Below are 4524 nucleotides of genomic sequence, written 5' to 3'. Positions count from 1 at the left end.
AGCTGCAAAGTACAAACAAACAGGACTGCAGGCTGCCCGTTCCTCGCTGGCCGCAGAGCCCGCTCCCAAAAGCCACACAGACGAGGCACTTGTTCCAGGCTTAATGAGCGACAGAGGAGAAACACAGTTCGTTCTCGGCTACTTAATCGGGCCTCCTGCCGGACCCCCCTCGGCTGTGATGACTACCGTCACCGCAGAACCACACAGGCAGCTGTGTCTAAGGAGGCAGGCAGGCTGGGTGATCTCTGCAACAAGCCCTTGAATTGCCTGTGGCCTCGTTTGACTTTGGCCTTATTTTATGATGGCACTGATGGCGTTGATGAAGAAATCTTGCTTACCCAAATGGGTTTGTATGGGTTGTCTCTAACGTTAGTCCTACCCAGAATAAATCTACTGAAGTGAATAGACAGGACTAACATCCTCATCATTTAAATTTATAGCTAGGAACATAGGAATCTGCCTTATACTGAGTCAGACCATTGATCCATCGAGCTCAGTATTGTCTGCACTGACTGGCAGCAGCTCTCCAGAACTTCAGGCAGGGGACCTTCCCAGCTTTACTTGGAGATGCCAAGGATTGAACTTGGGACCTTCTGCACACAAAGCAGCTGCTCTACCACTGAGCTACAGCCCTTCATAGGAAGCTGGCTTACACCAAGTCGGACTATGGAGGACAGGGCTATCAGTGTCTACTAGCCATGATGGCTACGCTCTGCCTCCACAGTCGGAGGTGGTATGCTTCCAAATACCAGTTGCTGGAAGCCGGAGGAGGGGACAGTTGCTATTGCACTCAGGTCCTACTTCTGGGCTTCCCAGTGGGGCTTCTGGTTGGCCACTATGAGAAGAGGGTGCTGGACTAGATAGGCCACTGGCCCAGTAAGTTCTTTTGATGTTCTTACCGTTGGTCCATCTAGCTCAGCACACTGACTGGCAGGTGCTCTCCAGGATTTCAGGCTGGGGACATTCCCAGCCCTACCTGGAGATGCTGTTGAGGGTTGAAGCCGGGACAGCAGAGGCTCTACCACTCAGCGACAGCCTTTCTGTTAGGGTGTGTATGTGGGGGGGAGCACAGAGAATTCTGATTGTGTTTCTTTTGTCTCCCCAAAGTCTGGCTTTTTGTAACGCAGTGAAGAGAGACGAGGGGTAGGGAGGGAACGGGGCGAGGTGGCGGCGGCGGCTCTGGAACAGACACTCGGTGCCATTGCAGCCACCCCCTCCTTGCCGTCAGAGCTGGTCGGGTAGGTGTCTTCGTGCCCCGCTCGTTCAGCCGGCTCGTCTCCAATCGGCAAGGTGTCCCGTCTCTCTGTCTGCCCCCGGGAATGAGTAATGTTTACACAAATTAATTTAATCCCTGCTACTTTGGAGATGTCATCGGGCTGACTGGAATGTGAGATGGGGTGATGACTAGTGGGGGTCTTGAGGTTTACGAAAACAGGATGAGACGAATGAAAGCCCTCTCTCTCTCACACATACTCACACACACACATGGTGAAGGAACGACATTTTGCCTCATCTAAAGACGTGCTCACATTCAACTATCCCTTGACTCATTTCTCAGTTACTCCTTTTCCCACTCCGAAGTAGGGACGGGAGAGAATTTCGATCCAGTTCGCCTTTAAAACTGAACTTGTCAAATCTGCACTTTCAGAAACTCTACGAGAACCGAAACCCAGCCATCCTTCAGAATTCGCACTTATCCGAAGTTTGCAATGCAGTTTGCAAACCAAGCCATGTTTACACAAATGCATACGTTGGGGGAAAGTAGCATTATATATATAAATATAAAACATATTTAAACAAAGCATTTTTTAAAAAAAAAACTATTTAAAAACATCTAAAAAAGCAGCTCCAACACAGACGCAGACTGGGATGAGGTCTCTACTTAAAAGTCTTGTTGAAAGAGGAAGGCCAAGAGACTTTAAAGTTTTTAAGATGTTTTAGTTTTTAGTGTGTTTGTTTGCTGCCCTGGGCTCCTTCTTGGAGGAAGGGCGAGATATACATTTAATTAATAAATAAATAAAATAAAGTAGGTAGGAGACTGGATCCGGACTTTGAGGCGGGTCCTTATCTCCCACCCCCTCACCCCCTCTTGGCCAAGTTTGACAGGTGATCAGGGCCGCCCACTTGTCCATCACCTGACATCACGATGACATCAGGTGACCCTGTTTGAGCCCACATGGTTTGAAGAGCAAGGTAGGACACAGTGCTTTGTTAAACCCCAATGTTGGCACTCGATTGACAGGTGGGCGGCCGCATCTTTATCTGCCCACCTGACACTGAATGTAAGGGGGCGGGGCTTGACCGGAACGGCCTGCGGGCTGGAGGTTCTCCACTGCTGCCGTAAAGGCCTCCTGTTCAGGCCTGGACTTTGCCTGGCAAACCATACCTCAGTGCATGACCCTGGAACATTAGGGTCAGCTCTCAGTTCAGTCAGTAGCTGCCTACAGCACAACCCTAACCAGGGGTGTAGTTATCTGGGCTTGTGGGGGGCATAGACCCTTTACCTTTTGGAGGAGCAGGGCCCTAAGTCTTCAGAGCCCTACAAGCCAATCAGCATGAAAGGGGAGCATCTTAGCCACTGAGAAGAGTCTGCTAGAAGCTATCATTGTCTTCTTGCTGAACCTCAAAAAGGCATACTCTCATCCTGCATTCATCGCTCAACAGAATGCTAAACAGAATAAGAGAGGGTTCATTTTGCTGTATAATCTTAGAAGGGGTCATGGCATGACTGTCATGAATTTGCTACCAGTTGACTGGCCCAAACATAGGGATAAGTATCATAAAATAAGGATTTCTTCATTAGAGGTTTTTAAGCAGAGACTAGGTGGCCACTTATCAGGGATGCTGTAGAAGTGGGTTCCCTGCATCGGCAGAGGGTCAGAGTAGATGATCACCAAGATCCCTTCCAACTCTAAGTTTCTATGTGTGAGCAGGAATCGGTGGAGTGCGTTTTGTTACCCTCCAGCAGAACTTTTTGGAACAGGCTATTAATATGTCACCACAGAGAGGTCAGGCAAGGTAGGCAGTGCCGTAGGACACCTGCAGCCTATCTCAGCGCTCCCCCCCATCTTGGGCTTTGCATTAGCTAACTCCCTGGCACCCTTTGGCCTTGTGCAAAGTCAATGGCTTACTGTCCGCTTCTGCTGCCCTCCACAGTGTAATAAACTTCAATTGGGCTCTTGTAATTTGTTTTATTTTATTTTTGCAGCAAAGGACTGGCGCGTTACTAAGCAAACAAGTGTAAATCCAGCAGCTCTGCTTTGCTCGGGGTGAGATCATCACCTCTTATGCCCACTGACTCCTGCGCCAGCCTTGAGCCATGGGGTTGTTGTCAGCTGTCTACTCGCCTTACACGCGCTTTGTCGATGGCTGGCGTTGGGGGAGTCAGGAATGACCGGTGGGGGTGGTGGGGCAGATATCTTTGCCAAGATGTGGAAAAACCTATCTGAGTGCTTTAAATGCTTCTGTAATGGAAGGTGAAACGTCTCTTGCACGGGTGGCTGTAGTTAAGGCAGTTACATGGAGGCTATCAATGGCTCCCAGGGATGGAAAGATCTGTCAATTTCGGTCCCCTCCGTTTCTCACTTTTCTAATGTTAAATTCAGTTCTCTACATTTCTGCAGCAATCTGCGAATTTGTTTTTAAAAAATCCTCATGAAAATTCTCCACCATTTTAGTGCGAATTTCTCCAAATAAACACATTTTCGTAGGCAGTTTTGACAAAGGTGCACATTTTTGCAAGCCATTCCTCATCGTTTTGTGCCTTTTTGCATGTAATTTTCACTCATGTATTCATTTTTATGCACACTTTCCCCTAATAGATGCATTTTTGTAAATGTTGTTTAGTTGGCGAGCTGCATCCCAAAATCCTAATAAATGCAAATTTCAAAGGATTGGCTTTGTTTTGGTTCTCATGTCGTTTTGGAAAGTGCGAATTGGATCAATTCTGCTTGGAATGTGAACGGAATCAAAGTTCTCAGCCATCCCTACTCCAGGTAGGGCTAGGAGAGACTCCTGCCTGAAACCCTGGAGAGCCAGTGTAGACAATATTGAGCTAGATGGACCACTGATCTGACCAAGGCAGCTTCTTATGTTCCTAGATGGATCCCAAAGCTTTGGCCAAATAAAAACTCAGATTTTTTGAAGTCTAATACAGTATAAGACCGCTTTCTATGCTCCTCAGAAGTTGCAATTTATGAGGAAGGGCCTTAGCTTTGAGGAGAGGCCATAGGTTGGGTAGGGATAGGTGAGATTTTTGATTCAGTTCGCATTTCAAGCAGAATTGATCCAATTCACAATTTCCGAAACAATATGAGAAGCGAAAGACAGCCATCCTTTGAAATTTGCATTCATTAGGATTTTGGGATGCAGCTCGCCAACTAAACAACATTTACAAAAATGCATGCATTAGGGGAAAGTGGGCATAAAAATGAAGACATGCTTGAAAATAACATGCAAAAAGGCATGAAACGATGAGAAATGGCTTGCAAAAATGTGTACCTTTCTCAAAACAGCCTACAAAAC

General features: G+C 47.3%; 1 non-coding gene across 1 annotated transcript; it reads right to left on the bottom strand.

Annotated features, from left to right (window-relative positions):
- Positions 1 to 562: 562 nt before the first annotated feature.
- Positions 563 to 631, bottom strand: TRNAT-UGU (transfer RNA threonine (anticodon UGU)). Its single transcript has one exon. It is a non-coding gene; the product is annotated as a tRNA-Thr (tRNA).
- Between the last annotated feature and the right edge of the window lie 3893 nt (positions 632 to 4524).

The sequence above is a fragment of the Rhineura floridana genome, chromosome 18, assembly GCF_030035675.1.
Source record: "Rhineura floridana isolate rRhiFlo1 chromosome 18, rRhiFlo1.hap2, whole genome shotgun sequence".
In the NCBI taxonomy this organism is placed as follows: domain Eukaryota; kingdom Metazoa; phylum Chordata; class Lepidosauria; order Squamata; family Rhineuridae; genus Rhineura; species Rhineura floridana.
This window is presented reverse-complemented; position numbering and strand designations above follow the sequence as displayed.